At 35.8% G+C, this 24,546-nt stretch overlaps 1 protein-coding gene across 14 annotated transcripts in view; it reads left to right on the forward strand.

Annotated features, from left to right (window-relative positions):
• The window catches only part of DMD (dystrophin), a 1,162,157-nt gene that overhangs the window by 588,233 nt on the left and 549,378 nt on the right, over positions 1–24,546 (forward strand). Inside the window, exon 1 of one of the 14 annotated variants that reach the window (XM_027804063.2) lies at positions 19,748–19,837. The exons of the other annotated variants lie outside the window; for them this stretch is intronic. The gene's annotated coding sequence lies outside the window, so the exon portion shown is untranslated. Of the gene's footprint in view, positions 1–19,747; positions 19,838–24,546 lie in introns of those variants that run through there. 14 annotated transcript variants of the gene reach the window in all.

Consider the following 24,546-nt stretch of genomic DNA (forward strand, 5'->3'; position numbering starts at 1 on the left):
AAAAAAAAAATCATATACAAATTAGTACATTTATTGTATCTTTTTTGTTTCTTCAGAATCTCTAGAATCTATGAAAGTAACAGTTCCATGGAATATGTTGAATAGTACATATTAATAAATAGATATTTATTATTAACTGAAAGCTAATGGTTTTTAATGGGTATTTGCACTTCATTTATATTTGAAATGCTGCTGACACTACATCTAGGTTACCATGTTTCCCCAGGATAGAATTAGAGGTTATTCTTAAAGCTACAGGGAACACTAGATTTAAAGTTTTCCGTGCTTTTTTTCACATATTCATAGTCACTAGTTAATTAAATTCAGAAAGAAATTAGCAGATTCCTCAATACTAGTTAGTGTTTATTTTGCAGATGACTTGTCATTCCTGATTTTGTCCATCTTTTACATCTTTCTTGTACTGTAGGTGCAGAATCTCAGTGACAGCTGTATTTGAGCAAAAGACAGAGGAAGCATAACCTCCCCTTTCCTTTATATGCTTTCAGAGGATTTTGTGAACTCCTTTGTCTGTATCACAATGTAAACTCCAGGCATAACTCAATCTTTACCAGTTTCCTCTGTCAGCTATTCTCTTGCTTTCAGATCTTTTTCAGAATTGTTGTCTTCCATTGTAAGAGTCCTCACTGCTGTGAGCAAGCTTTGCATCCTTTATTGCTAGAAATAGACTGTACTTTTCAATTGTACTGACACGTGTTGCTTCTTTTTGTCTTTGATTACTTAACTGATCTGTATTTCTCTATCCATGACGGGTCCTCTGCGTCAGTCATCTATTCCTAATCTTCAGGTTCTGTAAGGGCTTTATTCTGCATTCAGCACTTACTTACTTTTTTCTTTTTCCCCTAGATAAAATTTAAAATAAAAATAGATTGTATACAGATTTTGAGTTGTCTCAGGCTCCAACAGATTTCCTGAAATCCTTGGAGACCGGTCAATGCAAATGCAACGTTTAGTTCAGAAAACATTTCTGTCAATGTGAGGTCTAAGAAACTTTGAAGAAACATTAAGAGGAAAATTAAGAACTTAAAATTAGAAAAGTTAGGATTACTTAAAGAATACTAATGTTATTTTGATACTGGAACATCAGTCTGGATTGACATTAAATTGTAAGCACGCTGCAGTGAGAAGGAGCAGGTAGGAACATTGCTGTACCCTCATTTCCCCAGATAAGCTATATTTAAGAGTAAATAGCCTCTTTGTCACATTTTAATTTGATAAATCTTAATAAGTGGGATGAATTTAAAAATAAGGAAAGGAGGGAGGGCAGTACTGACAACAGTGGATATTGTTTGGTGGAAGTCAGTCTTGTTTGCCTTGGGAAATCAGAGAAGTAACCTAGTAATAATATTGAATGCTTTTACCAGGCTTATGTTTGTTTCTTTTCAATTGATTGGTTTCCTAGTCAGGTCTCAACAGTCTTAGGCATTTAAAAACATGATGTTTTCAGGCATGATCCTTAGGGTAACTTTCTCAGAGCATTTTCAGAACACAATCTTTGATCAAAACTTTTGTTCTTAATCCAGTCTCTCTAATTTAAGAAATGCATACATATTATATTTTGACAGATAGGCATTATGACTTATATTTTGTCCTGTCTATATCGTTGGATCATTTGCAATACTACTCTAAGTGACTGGGGGGAAGAATAATACATTTAGGAATAAAAATTACTTTAGTTAAATGTAATTACCATGGCTGTTTGGCTTATTTGCAAATTTTTAAAAGCATCTTAGTCTACTTGACTCTTGTGTTGAAAAAAAAAAACACATGTGCTTTCTGGCATGGGGAATGATGGTATTGAGCACATCGCAGCAGGAGAAAAGCAAAATACAAGCTTAGTGAAGTTACTGTGAATATATAAGCTGAGGTTAAATTTTACCATTGATGGAAAGACAGCAAGTGAAGTTATGTTCAATTTGATCCTGTTAAAAAAAGGTTTTTAACTTTGTTATAATACAGTGGGTTATGCTGTTCATAACATAACAAGGGAAGTTCATTTATGAACAGAGTATTTGTAAAAGGCATGTATGCATATACTATCCCATATTTCTTATATCTGTTCTAAAATTGATCACACTCCTCCAAAAACAGAATAACAGTGTACAAACATGAAATACTTTTATAGAGGGAAGCTCAGAATATGAGCTTACATTCTCTTTCTAAAAGCTCAGAATACAGTAAAATTTAATCCTTTGTATTTGAAGTGTCCTTATGAGTAGTATCTGATGCAGAAAATAAAGCATCGGTCAAAATATTTTAAGTCTGAAAATTTTGCTTTCTATTTTTGCATGGAAGTTTTTCTAAGTTGCATTTTAAAATCAAAATTAATATGATACAAGAACTTACTATACCCTATTTTATTATGCATCATAGACCTAATAAAATTGTTCACAATAGCTAATATGTAGACTGTTTTACCATTTTGTTTCGGCAGTAGCTTCTGTGATAGAGATACATGTTCAAATTTGTTTGGAGTTTTAGATAATCCACCTGATATATTTCATTTTAGGTGCTTACATTATCTTTGTATTATTCATAATGCTATCAGGAGTACTTCAGGTAATATATAATTGTTTTTAAATTTTATATCAGCAGCTATTATATAATGTTGATTTAAAATCTTCTGTTGAAGACCCTTGACCTCAGAGACAGATCATCTTGATGGCAAAAATGAATCATGCTAGCTACACTTGATCTCATGAAGACAGTACAAATTTAGAAACTGTATAAACAGGGGTAGGTAATGATTTTGAGTATTACTAGACTGTCACAGCATAATAGCTTCATAATAATTGGGCACATTAAGCAAATGATGAAGTAATATAACAGTAGATTTAGTAATTCTTTCTAAAATTCTGCTGCACAATTGAAAAAAATCTAAAAATAAAAAAATCCAGACTTCAAGCATTAAATTATATGTTTAAGTTAAGTAAAAAATTTCAAATTTTGACTGTTCTTACTTTTTACAATTCTTACTTTACTGCAGTTACCTCAATCCTTCTTGAATATTGTGCCATTATCAGATGGATTGTAGGATTTGATTTGTGCAGTACTATATAGTTCCTATGATGATTGTTTATAACTATCTACAGGGTTTATGGTCTTTTTAAGATCTCTTAAAATTTTGCTGCTTTTTTATCCTCTGACCTCTGGTAAGTTTTCTCAGATAATAAGGTTGAGAAAAATTATTTTAAGTAATTTATAAAAGAAAGAACATAAAGAGAGTCTAAGAAGTAGCAAAACAGAAAAATCACAATATTAGAAATTGAAGTTACAGTCCTTTGCTTGCCATTGATTTGTATAATAAATGTTTTAGGTTTCTGGCAACAAAGAAAAGCCAGGGCAAGTGACGCCCTTTGTATTCAAACAAATTCAGTTTTGCACAGCTGTGATTACAGCAGTGAAAACTTCAGCTCTCAATTGTCTGACATGAGACCATGGACCAGTGATCCCCACACATATATCCGAATGTATACATCTAAGATGTTAGGTTTTGAACAATGAAAGATCAGAACAAGTACAAATTATAATATAAGAAGTAGTAACTAACGCACATATTTCAGCATAAAATTAGGTATGTGGAAGAGTATGCAACAGATTGGGAACATTTCCTTTCTGCATGGAATTATTTCCAAAGCACACTTCAGCTATAAGCATGATTTATAAAAAAATAATTCCTATTACACTACAGTTACCATTAAAGTCACTCAAAACAATAACAAGTATCTGTCTTAGACATAAACTCTTCCCCTCCGTTCATATTTCCAATCCACTATGTTTGTCACTCCAATGTATGCAGTCCTAGTGTGAGCCAAAAATATATACTTCATATACTTTATAAAGTATATAAAAATTGTCCAATTTTCATAATAATAATAAAAATACTAGGAATAATCTAGAAAGCAGCAGCATTGCAACCTAGGTGATTATTCTGTTTTCTACAGTCAACATAAGTTCTAATTTAATCATAATCTACCTCCAGAAGATTTTTCTCAGGCCTAACCCAAAAGTCCAAAAATCATACAAAGATTTTAGAGATTTTTTACAGTGTTTTATGCCATCTCAGTTTGTTATTTTAATCGGAAAAATCTCAACAGCCTCTCTTTGTTAAATGGAGGGACATTGTGAATGGTTTTTTCTCAAATTATTTTTTTTTTTATGGTATTCTGTTTAAATAAAAACAGTGCTGAAGAATTAAGTTCCTAGTGGCTTCACTGCTTTTCTCTTGCAATTAAGTGAGCTTACTAGTGCAGATCTAAGGCTGACGTTGTTAATGGAAAAGTAAGACAACATGAGAATTTCGTTTACACTTTTGTCTACGTCATAGAAGACCGTAGAATAAAATTATTTTCAGTTCTGTAGGGGTATTTCCTAACAATCTTGGAACACAGAAAGAAATATTTAATAGTAACTGTAGTTTTGAACAATAGGTTTGAAAATGCTGCATAACAGTGCACATTGGCTTTTGTGTGGAATAAGACCAAGTTTTATTGAAAGCTGGGCAACACCTTCAGTATCTTTTTTTCTGCTAAAAGTTTAAAATTAACATCTGTAAACAAGCAGATTTTTGTTAGTCCAGTGGGATGTGATACAAAATGGATCTTCAATTTAGAGCCAGTATATTGTGATTAAAAGTCCCATTGAGGTTCATATTTCTTTTTTCATAGCACAAACTGGACTCTGATCTGTTTATGGCTCCTGGGAGAACAATATTGTAGTATAATTTTAACATGTGAATGTAACACTTTTTATACCTTGCATAAATCATTATTTGAAGAAAGTTTACAAGGTTATATTAGAAGCAAAAGCTGTGCAAGATACACACAATATATATACAGGAGATACTTAGATATGACTCAAAATCATGCAGCACCAAACTATGCAGAAAATATAGTGGAAGAGGCCAGAAATGAAGGCCTAAGATAACTATTAGTTTAGAAAGATGATGATGATGTAAAAATAGTTTCTTAAAGTGTAATGATATGCTATGTTCAAATGTTTGACTTTTTCCTAGAATTTTTGTGTGTTTTGGCATGCACATGAATGTCTGATTGATTTCTGAAAGTAAGGAAAATGCACCTTTGAGGGAGGGCCTAAGTATGCACGTTTTTTCCTTGTAGCAAAATAGTAGCATCTCTGGAACTTTTGGTCTAGATCGAGAAAGAGGTAAGTAACATTTCCCACAACTCAGAAAATCTAGGAAATCAGTTTTTATTTTAAATTAAATATATTCCAAAGCACTTGAAGTAGACATGAATGTTAGTTTAACCGAGGTATTACAGGCAGAAAAAATCTCCTGTCAAATGCAAAAGCTACTAAAACTATTGGGCTGTCATTTCCAGTTGCTACGATATGTCAGCATGCCTAATTGTTTTGTTGTTTCCACCTTTGGTTGGGGGTTGCCATGCATTGCTACCAGTTCTACTTCTTTCTTCCTGAAGATGGTCATAGTAGAGTTTGAGTGAATGTGATTGTATGTACAGACAGTACATATAGGCTCTTAGCACTCTTATTTCATATGTTCCTTCTACCTAGGCTGCCTTTTATAAGGTTTCTGCATATCCACTCATAAATGAGTGGTCAAACCATACCATTTCTATTTGTATAAATTTGTCTAGGTATCTGGTCTCCACAACCTATCCTTCACAGGATGAAGTGAAGGATAGATTGACTATCTATCTGATCTGAGTGACTTGATCCTGTGTCTTACCCAGTGGGCATGAAAGTATTTAAATGATGTCAGGCAAGGCACCAAAAGTAAAAGGTGAACTGTCATCTCTTCTAGCAACTCATCCATGTACTTGTATAAATTAGTATTATGGACATCAGTGCAAATGTAGCCTCTTTAAATTTCAGAAACACATGACCTATGACAAAAATCTCATAACATAAAATGTAGGATGTGGAATTTTTTTCAAACAAGAATAGCTGACCTTATCTGCAGAGGTTAGATTTTTTGTTTATATTTTTGAAAATGGTTTGCTAGTTAAACAGTAGCACTGAGACTATGCAGAACAAAATTAGTTTTAAAATTTAGCACTTCATAAAAGTGGGACTCAGTGAAAAGGTAAACAGATAATTTTGCAATGTGCTAGTGATGTGATAAGAAAACACCCCTCTTTTGAACTGAACATTAGAGTAAGCCCATTGTCAGCCTTTCATTGTATCTTTCCATGTTCTCCTAGAAAAGATCTGTTTTCCACTGTTACCTTTTTGTCTTCTCTTTCCATGTTCTGCTAGAAAAGATCTGTTTCTACCATGACTGCTATTTTGCAGTCTTGGAAAACAGGGAGATACCTGAATGTGGTGTGTTGCCCTTGGTTGATGCCAGGTGCCCAGCAAGCTGCTCTATCGCTCCCCTGCTCAGCAGAACAGGGTATGGAAGAAAATAAGTGAAAAAAATTAAACTTTTGGGTCAAGATAAAGGCAGTTTAATGAAAGCAATAGCAAAAGTCATGCATGTGGAAGCAAAGGAAAGCAAAAGGTGTTATTCTTTACTTTGCATCAGCAGGGGATGTTTGTCCATTTCCTGGGAAGCAGGGCTTCAGTATGCATAGCAGTTGCTCCAGAAGACAAATGTCCTAAATAACAAATGTGTGTGTGTCCCCTTCCTCCTCCTTTCTCTTAGCTTTTATATCTGAACAGACATCACAGGGTATAGAATATCCCACTGGTGTTTTTGGGCCAGCTGTCCTGGCTGTGTGCCCCCCTAAGATCTTGCCCACCTCCAGCCTACTGGTGAGCGGAATGCTGGAGAGCCAGCCCTGACGCTGTGCTGGCACCGCTCAGCAGCAGCCAAACCACCGGTGTGCTATCACCACCTTCCTGGCTACCAACACAAGCACAGCACCGTGAGGGCTGCTGTGGGGCTCAGCCAGACTATATACACTGAAGAAAATACATCATGGATTGTTAGAAAGCATACCGTTAGTTTTTGTAAAACCGAAAGTCTGAGTAATTCTTTTGCAATGATCACAGCAGCAACCTATAAAGGATATATTAATTGTTAATTTTGGGTCAATCTGCATCTCTTTTATTTTAGTTTCAAATAATCAGGGCTAAGCAAAGCAGGATTTCATCAGAAATACTTACAGTAGAAACTTTTCCTCAGTTATTTCCATTCTATCATCCTCAGTGAATTCTAAAGCTTGAGAAGGGTGATTAAGTTTTCTCTTTTTCCTTTTTTTTTTTTTTTTTCTTTTTCCCAGCCTTGGTTGTTATCATTTGGTCTCACAGACACTCAGGGTAGGTCTGCAGTGATGGAAGCAGTAAACTATTGACCTTAAGAAAAAAAGAAGAAAATTCCCTTCTCCCCTGTGGACAATGTTTATCACTAGATACCTATATGGAGTCGGGGTGGGGGGGTGGGAATTCTACATGAATACAGTTCCTGAAGTGTCTTGGATTTAATGCAAACACAAATACCTATGCAAACACAAATACCTATTGCCAGGAAAATTGATAGTGAAAATGATGGCTACTGTTTAGAAGGTCTTCTTTTTAGAGTATTTATAGAAGATGATTGTGGCCATGATACAGTGAATGTGCTAACTTCCTACTCTCCAAAAATTTTTATGGTTGCGAAAAGCAACATAGTTTAAGACATTTTCAACGGTTATGTGTGCATATAAAACCTTAGCAATAAGTTTGAATTTCATTTTTACTTCTCAACCTAATCTACTCTGACAGAATGGCAAAGGTCCATTTGTACACTTTCCTGCTCTTCTAATGAAAATAGAAGTTTTGAAAGTTTGTTCAGGGAATTGTTACTACAGCGGCAGTTGTTGCATTTTTTTTCAGTATCACTCTTTCTGTAACAGTAATTTAGTAATGTTATCATATAAAAGGTTATGGTTTGGTTTTCCTGGTTTGTTGTTTTTGTGTTGGGGTTTTGTTTTTTTTTTTAATAGTTACATAGGTCATGGTCAATCCCAGGGAAGGAGAGAATTTCCTGTTACATACAAAAAGGCATCCTTCAATTAGCATTGCCTGCAGAAGGGGTGTGAAATATAAGGACTTGAATGACAAAGCAGAAATTGGATTACTAGTGGATTTGTGCCCAGGAATTCTTCTTTCTTAGATTAACCCTGTCAGCTGGAAATTGCTTTTTTCCTATCCAAAGATCAGAAAGATCCTTCCATAGTTTTCCTGCCTAACAGTCCTATGACATTAAATGACAAATGCTATCTGAATTGAAGAAGTACACTCAGCCTAATTGTTAGGTGCAATAAATTGAGCTTTGGCTCTTCAGATATCCTTAGTTCATGTAGATCTATGCTGCTTAAATCCTAAATCTTAAATTTTCTTTTTTTCCTCATAGAAACTAGGCAGAAGTTCAGAAAATACATTTTATTATTTCTTTATGGTGGGAGGTATCCATTTTAAATGAGTGATTCATAAATTTTCTGCAGGAGGTCTTTACTGTAGGTGGAATAGATGATCAAAGCCCAGTATTCCAAACTATGCTATAAAGACATTAACATGCTCAAGCAAGGGGTATGCAAGAAGCAAAGGAGCATGCAAGTATTTTGATTCTTCTTTTTGTTTTTTTTTTAATTCCAATACTAAATGCTTTCTTAAAACATTTGTTTTCCTGTTCTGCAGCAGCAACTGACAATGAAAATTTATTTATTTCATACAATATCCTTTATATAATATTTAGTTTCGAGAACAATAAGCCACCCAGTAATTAGATCTGGGTCAGTCCTAGTAAGTGTTTCATCCAAATCAAAGTTGAGGACAGAAACATACTTTTTCTTTTGTTGTTGTTTTTCTGGAGCAAACGCTCTGGTTTTATAAATCTGGTTATATTTATCTATTCTGAGGAGCCCTGATGAGGAAATAAAAAAAGGAAAAAAAATCTGTTTCAGAGATATAGTTTTTAACACATAGTAAAGTTTAAACAGCTACTTCACTCCAGATTAGACATCTGTAATATTTACAGGGTGAAACCTTCTGTAGCTTTCAAATGTCAACTAGATCTGCTAACTGGATGGACGAAGGTCAGAGAGCTTTATACTTATGCTTTATGTGCAGGACAATGAGACTTTTATATTTACACTAAAGAAAGAATCTTGGCTATGCATGATACATACTTGACATGGACTTGAGATTGCTCACAGTTTTCCTTCTAAAAAGGTATTAAATGATAAAGCTAAGTGTTAGTTACTGTGTAGTGCATCCACCATGAAAATAACTGACAGATTTTGAAAATATTGATCTACTAGACTTAGTAGATCAATAACCCAAGTATGTTGTGATTATAAAAAATAAGTAGTGAATATAGATACTGTGATCAAAATGACTGCTTGGTAGTTTTTGCCTTGGTAGTTTTGGTAGTGTGGAGCTAGTTCAGATCTAGCTGGGGCAGAGTTCATAAGCTGTATTTACACTGCATAAAAGGATTGCCCGCATCAGCTTTTCCCAATGGATGCTGCTGGGGAAGGTGTAAAAATTTTGTTTCCCCAAAAGAATCCAGTTTTGTCTTTTCCATCTGTTTGTTGTTTTTTTTTGTTAAAAACTTTTTCTGTATTCTATAGTTTCAAACATTTAATACATGATTACTGACTTCTGACTTTACAGGGTCTTTGCTGTAGTGAAAGGATTCGATATTAAAACTGTTGCTTTGGTGGATGTAATTGATTGCCATTTTGTGATATATATCTAACATTTGATATAGGTCAGATTTCCTTCATTTAGTATTTGAATTGCTGTTTGTTATTTCAATATTAATTTTTATTTACTTTAAATATATTTTTCTAAGCAATTTTATTGCAACATAAATTATAAAAAGATATACCCTTTGTTCACTGTATAGGCACAGATCCACTGATTTATTCCATAAATAAAACAACATAAAACTTTGTGGCATCTGTTGTAATTGCTGTAGGTCTAATGTGAAAGTCCATTGAAGATAACCATTTTTCTTTGAATCACACTTTTGAGGTGTACTGCAAAGCATATATGAAAGCAATTTTCCAAATTACTGTGGCATTCAGTAATTTTAAGGTCATGAACTGTACTCACTTTTACTTCTGGTAAATTTTCTGGGTAATTGTAAAAGACCATACTGATGTGCAACATGTCTAGTAGCTAAAACGCTCATGTAGTTATATTCAGGGAAAATATGCTCAAAATTCAAGGGACACAATTGTTAAAGTAAAACATGAAAACCCTTTCTCTAAAGTACTCTGAACAAAAATTACATACATTTTAAAAGTTTATATGGGGAGGCTTTAAAAAAAATATAAAGAGAAAAGTCATTTTTTTGAATGACATTTCAAAGAAATATTTTCAGTCTTTCAAATATGGATACATAAGGTGAGATTCACTTTACACATCTACAGTGTAGACAAGGGATCATTCTAAACTCCATTTATAGATAATGGAAAGTAATAGGTGCATCTGAAACAAAATCCATCTGATGTATTTTAAATATCCACATTAACTTATTTATTCCCTAGAGGTATTTATTTACTTCTATTAGTTGTAGAGTTTAGATAACTATCTCAGATGCAGAGATCTGTGCAGTAGATGTGAGAAATTAGATGTACATAAATCCCATTGATACATTTTCTGTAATCTTTGGATTTTCCACTATGAATTATCTTCAAAATTTGTCTTTAAATAAACTGTACCAGGGCACAAAGGTGTAAGTAATTGCTTCTAATGTATGTGATTACCATCCTGGGCAGACATGTTGGAGAAGAATGGTGGAAAAAAAGAACTTTTCAGTAGCGTAGTGTTAGATATCAAAAAGGTAATGTAATATAAAATCCTTGGGCAGGATAACCAAGGTATTTACGTTGGTGTTAATTTTACCTAAAACATTAGAAGAATGTGAGGCATGCATTGTCTAGGATTATGGAAAAGTTGAAGAGATCTGGAATACCATATGACTAGCTCTCCCCTACTGTTGAAACTAAGGCAGAATTTAGAAAATAGCTGTGTTTTCAATTCTTGGGGGGGGGGGGGAGCGGGGGGGGGGGGGGGGGGGGAGGAGGGCAGGGGAAGACGCTACTTCAAGTATATCTACTGGGATGTTTCATGACCCTTATTGAATGAACTTCCTGACCAGCTCTTGTTAAAAAAATGTCTGAGCAGACATTAGGAAAGGTAGGAAATGGCGATGTCCCAGTCTAACAAAACAGATATCTTCAGCTTAATCATCACTCATTTTTTAGTTTAATTTTATGGTCTTCATTGGTCTCTTTACTTTTACATGTAAAAGACTCTGAAGTTGTTTTCCGTAATAGCAGATCCCAAGGCTAATTTGGAATTTATATAGCTATCCAGTTTCTTCTTTTGCTGTTTTGATCTAATGGAAATTTTTCAGTGTGTCCTTATGGACTGCATACACATACGAAACATAAAAAAATGCTTAATCTAATTCAGTTTTTATAAAGGCTTTTTCTGTAAAAGTGAATTTATTTTTTTTCCTTTTTTAATTTCCATGATGTGTTCTACTATATTGTACTTAGCAATGCTCCTAGGGTATTTTGAGGATTAAGGAGTTAATGTTTCCATATTGCTTTCAAAATGCAAATACTGTGCAAGGTTTTATTCACCCTAATAAATTTATAGCTGGGATGTATCATTTTCTGACATTGCAGTATAAATGATATGATGTCAAGTTTACATTTGACCTTGAAGATGCTCAATGACTCTTGTGCAGCTTTTCAAAGATGGATAAAACTGTCTATTATCTGCAACTGTATTATCTAGCCAAACTGTGGCAGTATTCTATCCCTGTTATGATTTCTGTTCCAGCCTGTAACAATGAATTTACTCAATTGAGATGCTATCCATTTTTATGCACTTTCATAATACTGATACAATGTGCAATTATTTTATTTATTTTATATATCTATATATCTTCTGAAGCCAAATTCCACGCTTTTACAGGTAAAAAAGGCATACAATAACAACAACAACAAAAAATAGGTGACTTTGTTAATAAATTGCTAGACTATTCTGTTTATTTAATTTTTTGCAATTTTTTAATTGATAGATTAAACTGTTGTCAATCATAGATACTTTCAAGTAACTACAAAGTAGTTTGCATTAGCCATGCCTGTAATTCTGTGTCACTAATATGTAAGTTAATTAGACTAAGAACAGAAATGGGAGTTACAAAGTATGGGCTGTCTTTTGTGTAACAATTTTTTTCTTTGTGATATGAAATACCACTTTTCACTGACAACCAATCCTTGTAATACCCCAGCTTGTCATGCTGGCCACAGCTATGACACAAATAGAACATGATACTTTCGGCTCCTGAAATGTTGGAGTTTCTGTATCTGCTTTTACTGTCTTGTTGCTGTTGGTGGTGACCAAGTCAGAAAAGAACCAGAAGGAAGAAAGCAGGAAAAAAAAACCAAACCCAAACCAAACCAAACAACCAACAAACCCACCCCCAAATAACCCACAACCAGGAGGAATTTGCCTTCAGTGACTTAACTGTCTGTAATTTGAACGGCATTGTATTTACTATAAGACGAAGCTTTATAGTGCCCTCCACTACTGATAGTGAAAAAAGGCAGATGATTTTTTTTAAGAAATCATGCATTCTGCTAGGAGGCAATTGAATTAACACTCACTTATTCCTGAGTCTAACCCCGTGTTTCCCTATGGTCATAGTCACAGCACCATTATCTTTCAGCAGTCTGCGTACATTTTTCATATGGGATACCCCAAATAGGTAAATTTTATGTTGTCTTCAAAGATGGATAATCAGGGAAAGGGTGTAGGATTTTCAAAGTCATCTGAGAAAGCAAGGGGCTAAAAGATCATCAATTCCACTCAGATAAGAGAACTTAACTCCTTTAAAATCTTTGAAAATCATGAATAAACAGACTAACTGATTCTGCCCTAAGTATCAGTAAAATGATCTAGCTGAGAAGGAGAGAAAAATCAGGAGCTTCTGAGTCCTTTTGTACTGTGCTGCTTTTATAACTGACACACCAAAATGAATGCAAACAATAAACAGACTTTAAAAACCGTTAAGTAACAAAACTGATATATCTTATTTTATCATTTTATCAACACTCATTAGAGTATTATATATCTCTCAGATGATATGACCAGTGAGCTCTCCAGACACACTCTTGCTTCACTTTTGATGTATTGAATCAAACATGAATACTGTGTCGACTTTTCATTTGCTATGCTCATTTCTAGTGTTATCCACATGTCTTCATATAATTCATGGATTCATCTTCATAATTAGGTTGTATTTTTTTTCAAGGAAAAATATGCTTTAGCGTGAGATTAAGAGAAATTTGATTTTCTCTCTTAATTAACTATTTTGATGGAGGAATTTGGTGCAGCACAAAGAGATAAGATGTATGTAACAGCTTAAATATATCCATTGAAGTTGATCACATTACTATAGGAGTGAATTAATGAGGGAATAAATCAGTGAAATAATACATAATCAAAATGAATATTTAATATCCAAACCCAGTGTGATAAAATACAAGTCTAAATAGAACATGCATTTCTTTGAAGTAGAATAATTTCATCTTTCTAACTAGTGTGCACACTTTGAGTGATGTTCTATTTCATCACAGAACAATTTCTCATGCTAAATTTCATCTTGGAGGGAACCACAAGATGTGCAGAAGGAGCAAAATTAAATATTAGTTTTAAAATGTGCTTTTCAGTGGTACGATTTTATATGCAAATTTATATATTAGAGTTGCTGGAACTATTCAGGGTGTTTAATGTAGCTGACAACCTTCCTAGAATGCACTTTGTAATTTTCTTCAACACATACGGTAATTGGTCTAAAAATACTTAGCAACAAAACAATTATTGACATTTTTTTCTCTCAGCTGTAATAAAAAAAAATTACAATTTGATGATAAAAATTAAGTTTTTTTGTTGGATGATAAGAAATAAGCAATTATTGTCACGGTAAATTACCATCTTCTAATAAACCTTTCTCTAAGAATGTATTAGTATATAAAATCTTGTATCCAATGTCCTTGTGTGGCTAAGCCCAATCCAATTGACTGAGACGTGATGATGGTGAACTACAGGATGAGAATGCTGTGTTAACTCCTCCTCCTTAATAACTGTCTGTCAGGTGAACAGTCGTTTGATCGGGCAGTAAGGCAGCTGGTCAATATCGGTGATATCAATAGAGAGAACACAGCTAGAGCACCCTGTACCCTTTGCAATCCCTAGTAGTGCATACACAGGCTTTTGGCAAATTGATTAGTTTGCATGGTTGTGGTTTAACCCCAGCCGGCAGCCCAGCCCTACACAGCTGCTCACTCACTTCCCGCCCCCAGTGGGATGCTGGAGAGGATCAGAGGAGTAACAGTGAGAAAACTCGTGGGTTGAGATAAAGACAGTTTAATAGGTAAAGCAAAAGCCACACACGCAGGCAAAGCAAGGAATTCATTGCTCACTGGGATGGTGTGAGAAGCAGAAAGGGCCTTGACCCTGTGTAAGCACTGCTCAGCAATAACAAACACAACTATGTATTATCAACACTGTCTTCAGCAGAAATCCAAAACATAGCCCCATACCAGCTACCGTGAAGAAAATTAACTCTATCCCTGCCCAAACCAGTGCACCTGGAAAGAAGAAACATTGTACGATATGACCGTATTATTTTTCAGATATATCAGTGAAAGAAAAATTTTGAGATAAACTCACTATCCCATCTAGAAGTGATCTGTGCACATGCCAAGAGCCGAAGACAGGGCATGGCAGTCATAGAAGAAACAGGCAGTGTATTGGCAGAAAGATCTACAGTGCTGACAGTACAGCAGGTGCTGCAACACTTACAGGCAGTATTTTTCGTTATAGGTGAAAAAGCAGCTTCCGCTACTTTCTGTGTTCAACTTTGGTGTTTGTGTATTAAGGAAATTCTTACATATCTATCCATTTAGAAACTTTGCTAATAACTTATTACTGGTAGATTACACTCATCTGCCTTAATATACTCTTTTTAATATACCCTTTTAGAAAAATAGGTATCTGCAATGTAAGCCATTTTACCTGACATTAACAAAACTCAGCTTACTTAAAACCATTGCTGTTTAGAAGGAAAAATTAAAGGTGAAATCAACAACTTTTCAGTGAGTCACTTTAACAAGAGAGTTCATCCATGAGACTTTTTGAGTCTTTGGCTTTATTTCAACTTCATGCACACCTGCAGAATATCTTACCTATTATGCGAGGATTTCAAACCTAGGTCTATACAGCATAGTGAAACCATGGAATGGTGCTTGACAAATGATACAAAGCAAAAGTCCATGTAGTTTAAGCACATATTTTTTGTTATGGTATGTAATAAGTGTCTAAACTCATCTGAATGTTCTGATACAGCTAATAGGAATGGGTGTAGCTCTGAAGGGTGATGTGCAAAGCCCAAGGTTGAGACTGGTGGCTTTCCTCCACACAAAAGTCACTTAGAATGAACAAGAAGAAAACACTAGGTGGAGGTAAGTAAATCAGGACTTCATAGTAAGTCCTGCTCCTCTACAGAACGTCCCGCTCCAGGTGCAGAAAAACCTGCACTGTCGGGAAAGCCTGTAACAGATTATAACTACAGGTGTTCTTGCCCAAGAGCTGGAAGCTGTAAATATCTATTTCCTGAAAGAAAACCAGTCTGTAAAATAGCAAATAAAAGGGAGCTTGTCTGCTTAGTTTCCTTGGCCCATATGGGACGGAAGGAAGATTGCTACCTCTTGTGAATGTATGTCTTGTACAATGCTGAACAGGGACCACTGCTGTCTGTGTAGGGGTGTTCAAATTTTAGGGTAATGGAAGGTTATCCTTTTCATTCTTTTGCTCTTTATTTAATTTTTCATTCCTACTTGTGTTCTTGTAGTACTTGCAGCACTTGCACGTGTACTGCAGCAGCAAGACCTTTGTCCCTAACTGTGCTAACACCTGAGTTTCTGTGACAATCATGGAAAGTACGAAACACTGATTTAATTTCTAAAAGGTTAAACAATCCCATGAACCTACAACTTTCAATGGTAATATTGCAATTCCTTCCTTCGTATGTGCTGTAGTAGCCTATAAACTATGCCAACTTCAGGTGTGACTGCATCCTTTGTATAATTTCTGTTTTCAGGAATCTTTGGTTAAGTAACGATGAACGCCTTAAAGCCAAAACGGTGGTATTTTTAGCAGTAAGAATAGAGAATTAGTAATAGAAAGGAGGCCTTTGTCATCTACCCATCTATGCCTTCTTTACCTATGAAGTCTTAATACCTCCTGCAAATAACCTAGACACATATAATACCTTTAAAGAGCCCCTTCTGTCTGCCTTATACTTCTGTGCTGTTTTTGCAAAGAATGAATGCTGTCTTTGAGATACAGTCCTTTTAATGCTGCTGAAACTATTTTTCCTTCTGCATTCCTATTATGATACCTGTCTGACCGAATCCTGTCAGGCTCAGCAGGACAGTGAATCAAAATTTTCAAAGTTGATAGATCTGGCAGTCTCCTTTAGTAACATTCACTGCCTTTAACTTAAGCCACTCTTTTTCCTGGAGTTTTCCTGATTTCTCCTGCCTTTGGCTGCCCATTGCACTACAAACTCGTGTTGATGTGAAAAATACAATCTCCAATATGGTCACAAATAGAAGTGTCAGTAACCAGGGCAAGATGAGTTGTACTTTCATTGCAGAGTTATTCTAAATGGTGATCCAAGAGCAATGAGGAAATTCTTGCTGTGTTTGAGTAGCCACAAAGATCTCTGATATGAGTGTTTTACACTGATGTATGCTTCGTTTCACATTCAAATGAGTTGTTTTCTACATTGTCTAGAATTTGCTGTGGATTATCTACATCTGTTTAAACATGCAGCCGCCTGTCTGTTGTAGGAGAGCTCATGGCAAACACAGCCATGCCTTTCTGTTGAATTCCTATTCATTTGCTAAGTCAAAGTATTTGTTCTCCATACACTTAACCTCAGATGACTTGGAAACCATTTTATCTCTGTGTAACTCCCTGATAGCTGTAATCAAGAGGGTCATTTTAGTGGTTTTTTTTTTTTTTCCCCGGATCTACTTCTGTGGCTTTCTTAAAGAAGTGTTTCACTGGGGAGCTGGGGATGTGTTAGCTTTTATCCTTTGCTGAAAGGCTGCAAGATGTCAGGGATGAAAGTAAAACTGGTTTAGGATATGGCATGAAACAAAATTGGGATAAGTGTGTGAATCTTTTTGCAAGACAGTTGCTTTACAGTCAGTCCTTGTATAAGACAGTCAAAAGGAACTATGAATGCATATTATGTGAATGCACTATTTCTGTCTAGGACACAAAATGGACTGCTAATGGCACATGACTAGTCAAGAAATGTATATGCAAAACGATTCCTGAAATAGTACAGTCCTAATATAGCAGATACATAATGAATTCTTTGCCAAGAGGTTATCTGGATTCCTGCTTACTTAAAGAGTCATCAAATATAAACAAACAAACCATTTAAAAGTGTGTTGAGCTGTTTTGCTTTCAATGAGTTTTGTACACAGGAGAGATGATGGACTAACAGCCCTTAAATACATCACAGAGCTTGCAGTTGAGAATTATCTTCTGTTCACAACCCTGTCAATGAGTGTGTATTCTAACCATCACTTAGTATATAAGTATTTAATAAAGTATTATTTTCTTATTATTATTTTACGAGTCTTAACATTAAGGAGTACAGACAAAAATCTGCTTCTTTAAGAAAAAATATTCTATCCATATTGTAAGCTGTAGATATTTACTTGTGATAGGTGTATAGCAAATTATTTTTTTCCTGCAATTAATAGCTACATTGTGCATTTCAGCTATTTCTCTGAGATGTTCCTTTCATTAGGTGCGTAGATTTTACCTGGTATTAAAATTTGTAATATAGTTTTCACTGCATTACAGATGTTTGCATTATAAGACAATAAAATGAGACAAGACTGAGAGAGTGCTAAAGTATTTGAGCATTCTGGCTAATTTTCCAGAGCTGCTCACAGGAGTGTGTTTGAGAGCTGATAAGGCGCTAACTATATTAAAAAGACACAGGCATAGCATAAGTATTGTTTTTCCTTTTCAGTCACTAGAGGATGATTCCTTCATGCATTAGCAAAAAAGTGCAAACCCAAAGAACATTATGTATTAAACTTAAAATTTTCAAGATTTAAATCTTAAGAGAGTTCATTTTTTAAAAAGATAAATGAAATACATCTGGCATTTTAACTTCTGTTTATTGTTTCTAAACTCATTAGCGACTGATTGCCTAGAAATCACAGCTGTTTGATGAGGTCAATAGGAGCCAAAAAACCTATACAGGCCAATTTAATGCCTCATAATTGGCAATGAAATTTGGAATGGGAACTCCTTATCATTTAGACAGATACAATGTTAGTGAAGAAAAAAACCCAAATCCTCTGAATAGATAGATAGTTGTGAAAGTTCCCATTCCTTTTACCTTGGTGATCCCTTTTCCTGCTTGTCCTTTATTATGTGACTTGTTTTAATGGAGCCTAAGACCTTGGAAGTGGTAGAGGCATTCCTCCTCACCGAACCTCACTAAAAATAGGTACTGCTTGAAATAAACTGTGCTATTCAAACTATATATCCAAAGTGCATTTCTTGCCAAATGAGGTTATCACCTCTATGGTACAGCTGGCCTCTTATCTTCCTGGCACTTTTACTACTGCTTCTAACCCCAGATTGCTGTGCCAGGGCCAAACAGTAGAGCCCTAGAAAATGGTATTTTCATTGTCAGCAAGCAGAAATAAATTTGTACACTACTATGGTTTGAGTAAGAATGTATAAAAAAGCATGTATTCTTCGACATTATTCTTAAAACAGCAAGGGAATAAAAAAGCCAGTCCTATTAGATAAATAAATTATTATTTCTGTTATATTTCATATCTACAGCATTAGCTATAACAGTCAAAAATGTTCAATTTTAGACAGGCTTATCATAATAGTGGAAGCAGTGTTCTGTGTTCTGCTGAAGAATATTTAAAGCCTTAGCATGGTGTAATGGGCCCAGTAGTGTCTCAAAAAATGGATTCATTCTAGACTGAATGTAGCATGAAACATGTAAAGCCAGGTGTAACTTGGTGTTGTAGGTAGACATGTAGGTTTTCTACAAGGACTCAAGTAATGCAAGTGAAACAGTCTACACCTTATACAGGAACATCAACATCTGTATGTAACAGGGAAGAAAGGAAATACATTTTTATAGTTAATTGAATCTAAACTAATAAAAAAGTAATCCACAGAAAATTACTAAAATTGAAGTCTAACTAGACCTAAAATTATTTTTATTCATATGTTGCATTTTCTTTACGTGATTATAACTTGAAGGCTGCACTGCTCATGTTATTCCATAAGATATTAGTAATGCAAATAGTTAACACATTCTATATTGAAAGACTAGCTGTTAAACTGATGGCCTCCCATGATACACAGTGCAATCAAAACATTACAGAAGAGTAGTTTCGCGAGTATTTGTTGGACTCAGAAGACCAGCTTACAAGTCACAGGCAAGGCTTATCCAATACAGGCAAGATTTTCCCTTTCTCCCCGCCCCCCTCCTCCCCCTCCCCCCTTTTCCCTTTTAAAATCCTTGCTCTCCCTTACTGTTGGTGTGCTGTTGAATCCAATCCGCAAGCGAGGCGAATTTCAGTCCAGCTTTTTCAGGGAGCCGCGGATACACACAAAGTTGGCTGATGTGCCATTCAGCATCCCAGCAGCTCTTTCTCTTCACACTCGCAATGGCAAAGCTTTGTGCGGATGCACTGCTGGATGCTCTGAACTAAAATCGTCTGGGGGAACTTGGCAGGTTTTGGACAGCCTTTTAAAGGTAAGGAAGCGCAAACAGCCGTGCTGGAGAAGGAATCTGCCGGTGGAGAGCGTGTTATGTTAGTGCTGTGCAGGCTGCATCTTAAGTCTCCTGCTCTGATGCAGGAGTCTGTGAGAAATAGGTGGGAGGGGATGCTTTTGTACTTGAAATAAGAAGCCCCAGATTAAGTGTTATCGCAATAACTACTTCAGAGCTGCTGACAAACGGTGTGGTGATCAAAGCTTTCCGAAAATACCTCTGTCAATTATTTATCCGCTCCCAAGTTAAACCTAACTGTATTAAAAACAGCAATAGAGGCCAGCAGCCCCAAGCTGCAAGGTGCTTTGAACATCTTGTCTTGCTGCTTTTTGAAGTCCCCTTATTGCAGTCAGTTTGGTTGAATACTCTGGAGAAAGAATGTTATGCACACTCACCTCTATTGGAGTGTTTTCTTTTTCTATAATCCACCGAGGAACAGTGTGTTTTAACAATAAAAGGCCATTTTTTCATGCTCAAATCTCATACTGTGCTTAAATATCTTTCAAAAGACTACTCTTAGAGCCATATAGATGCCTGTGCTTTTAGGTTATAATTGATTTTCTTTTCAAATGTTGTAATAGCTAAGTGCTTCACTAAAATGTATTTTAAAATTTAATTTCACTTGTAAAGCAGTTCAGGCTTTTTGCTTAAAATAACCTGTATTAGAAATGCTGTTTTTACTTTTGGGTGGTCTGCTTCATCCATTTATGTATGTTCTTCAGGTTAGTGGTATATCAGAATGTCAGAATAACACAAGAAAATTCTACTATTGATGCTCATAGTCTATTTGAATTTTTCCTATTTTGATGAGCTAGTAGGTTTTATGTTTTGCAAGATTATACAAGTATTTTTTCACTATTTCTTAATCTCAAAATCCAACATGAAGTGCATAGTGTTTTTCAAGTTAATCTAGGTAGTGTTTTAACAAACAAACAGCACCCCCACTCCTATAGATTTCTCATAGTATGCGTATTACACAAATGTTTATGGTAGCATGCATACCTCTTTTTAAAAAGTTTTTACCTGACAGTAACTCTGACAGCCTTTTTAAATAAAAAAGTGCAGAACGTTTTTTCCCAACTCTTTAAATGTTTATTTTCTTGTAAACTTTTATTTTGATATCGATTATAGACTTTATGTCTTAGAATTGCATGTGTTACGCCAGGCTGATATTTCTTTCTGCTGTTACTTAAGGAAGTATTTGACAGTCATTCCCATGCATTTTCCAATTTGAGTCTAGAGTAAGTTAAAGTCTGAATACATATCAGATTAATTTTACATTTTAAATGAGGCATACCAGATAATGACATGAAGCAGAAAATATCTATATATGATTTTTTGCTTACCACTGTTAGCATAGTTCATAGAAAGTATGAAAAGAGATTATACATTTTAATATTTAAATTACTTCTGGAATTGCAGATTGATATTTTCAATGGGTTTTCATTACAGTTTCTGCCATTGAGGGAATGTGAGGGCTTTGAGAAAGATGGAGTGCTGTAATTACCAGGTGCACATGTTCATTAATCCTTCCTGGCTAGAAAAAGCTTCAAGTTCTTCTCCAGTGGCATATTCGTAAAGCTATAAATATCCAAATTGTGTCAGCCAAGAAGTCACACAGAATGGAGGCTCTTTTTGAGTTCAATTTCATGCACTGTTGCTTTGGTCTTGTGAGGGAGTGCTTTGCATTCCTTATGACTGATATTTGTCCTCTTCCTTACAAAAGTTCAGAAAACAAACTGTTAGGTCATAGATAATTTTGTTTCAAGTAAATGCAGATATACATGCAGAATAACAACTATTCTTCAGGATAAAAATATGTAAAAATAACCTTCTTAAGACTCAAAACAGAAGAGTTGCCAAGATAATTTTGATCTTAAACATAACATTTTAGTAAACAAATTGGAAAGCTAGAGTCTAGGCTTAGGAAAATTTATTTTAGAGGAATGTCTATAGCAATCTGTTAGCACTGCTTTTCATTTAGCTATACACTGGTAAGTTAAATAGCATGGTGATGAAATACTGCATTTTTATCCTCTGACTTTATTTTAAATATTCTAATACAAAAGTCAGTCTGTAATTTCATATCAACAGAAAGTTTAGTAAATACATTTGTATCTCGAGCTGTCTGTTTCTATATGGATACCGAGACATAATTACATAAGTATTGTATTTAATTACAGAACATGTAAAGGTAATCTTCATCAGATGATAGTTTTTTTTAATAGATATTTGAAATATACAATGGCATCTTTAAAATGCCTATATATAATTTCTCTATTAACGTGTATGTATGTATATATGCATTTCTGAAAATATTCTTGTTAACTTTTACTGGAAGTGCACTGAAATATTGAATTATTCCTCCCTACCCCCCGCCCCAATTCCATCTCTCAAATCTGTCATTTAACTTATAGGACTGTTTTGGGACTAAACATCAATTTAAATTTGAAAAGCACTAAAATATGTATTTGATTCAGTCGTAAGTGTCAGTAATTTTAGACTTTCATGCGAGTTCAGAATTAAGGTCTTTGCTGTTTGAGAAATCACGTTGCAAATTTTTGCTTTAAATTAACTCAGAAAACTACAAAATAACAGAGATAGAGAGGAGATCATACCTTGCTTACACATGAAAATAGTAATTTTTACCAAAAAAGCTTGAAAGAAGATACAGGTGTTGCCTGTAGCTTGTGCACTTCATTCACGTTACCAGTCTTTACGAATCACTTGAGGAGATTCAGTGTTTCCTTCCTGTCCTACAAAAACCAAGTGGTATTTAATTTTATTTTTATTATAATAAGGACAAGAATAGAACTGCATCTATGTATTATTTAGGATAGAATGCATGCAGAACGTGAAAAGGCAAAGAGGCTGGGTATGGCTACTGGCCCCGCAAGTTCTCTGGCATCTGGCGGCGCTGGGGAACTGTCCAGCACCGAGCCGCGCCGCAGCCCCACTGCCCTCGGCCCTTGCCTAAGGGTCTGAGAGGTCTGGGCAAACATGAAGTTGGCTCTCAGGGTGTTCTCTCCCAGGGAGCTGAGAGTTAGATGGGAAATACAGTGCACGGTGTGGATTGCAGGCAACTTTTTAATGGGGATGCGGGGTTTGGGTAAAGGATTAAGATCAGCCTGTCTGGCAGGGTCACGGTGCAGCTCCTGGGCAGGTAGCATTTGGGCACAGTACCGTGACACGGGTTTAACCTAGTATTTTTATCTTATGTTAAATAGTATAATTTCTGGTAAAAATAACGTATTTGGTTTATGTGGCAAGGTTTTGGTCGCAGGGCTGCTACACGGGGGGCTTCTGTGAGTAGCTGCTGGAAACGGCCCCCATGTCCAATGGAGCCAATGCCAGCCAGCTCCAAGACTGACCCGCTGCTGACCAAGGCTGAGTCCATCAGCAATGGTAGTTGCACCTCTCTGATAACATGTTTAAGAATGGGGGAGAAAGAATGCTGTGCAACAAGTTGGGAGAGAAGAGTGAGAATATGTGAGAGCAACAGCTCTCCAGATACCCAGGTCAGTGCAGAAGGAGGGGCAGGAGGTGCTCCAGGTGCCAGAGCAGAGGTTGCCCTGCAGCCTGTGGTGATGACCGTGGTGAGGCAGGCTGTCCTCCTGCAACCTGTGGAGGTTGGCAGTGGAGCAGATCTCCACCTGCAGCCTGTAGAAGACCCCATGCCAGAGTAGGTGGATACCCAAAGGAGGCTGTGACCCTGTGGGAAGCCCATGCCAGAACAGGTTCCTGGCAGGACCTGTGGCCCTCTGGGGGACCCATGCTGGAGCAGTTTGTGAAGAAATGCAGCCCATGGGAAGTACCCACGTTGGAGAAGTTCATGGAGAACTGTCTCCCATGGGAGGGACCCCATGTTGGAGCAGGGTGAGAGTATGAGGAGTCCTCCCCCGAGGAGGAAGGAGCAGCAGAGACAACTTGTGATGAACATGTCCCCCTGCACCACTGGGAGGGAGGAGGTGGAGTAAACTGGGATTGAAGTTCAGCCTGGGAAGAAGGGAGGGGTGGAGGGGAAAGTGTTTTAATATTTGGGTTTATGTCTAATTACCCTTCCCTGATTTGATTGGAAATAAATTAATTTTCACCAAGTAGAGTCTGGTTTGCCTGTGACAGTGATTGGTGAATGATCTCCCCCCGTCCTTGTTTTGAGCCATGAGCCTTTTGATATATTTTCTCTCCCCTGTCCAGCTGAGGCGGGGAGTGACAGAGCAGCTTTGGTGGGCACCTCCATCCATTCAGGGTTAACCCACCACAGATAGGTCGTTATCAGTATATTTTTATATCTTGCATAAGAGCATTTTTTTACATTGTTGTACTGAATATTCAAAGAATGTTTCTTTATTTTTTTTAATTCCAGCATTTTCCTTGTTAATCTACTTTTGGTCTGGTGTTGGTGGTTTTCTTAATTGTTTTTAGCTTAGTAACTATTTGATTATTTCTCCCTGTTACTAAGAGGTTGTGGCAAGACTAGAACTGCTTTCAGGCACAACTTTTTTCATGTTCATCAGTTCTAATGATTTTCAGAGAAAAAAAACAAAAAACAAAACAACAAATCCACAACCAAAACACTAAGTCATGGAAATGTTCCTTCCTTCCCTTTGAGAGATTTATCTAAAACTTCATTTAAGACAGACTGAAAAAAAACCCCAGTTATCATTAATGAATCCATAATAGGTGGCTCT

Source organism: Falco cherrug, chromosome 2, assembly GCF_023634085.1.
Source record: "Falco cherrug isolate bFalChe1 chromosome 2, bFalChe1.pri, whole genome shotgun sequence".
Classification (NCBI taxonomy): Eukaryota; Metazoa; Chordata; class Aves; order Falconiformes; family Falconidae; genus Falco; species Falco cherrug.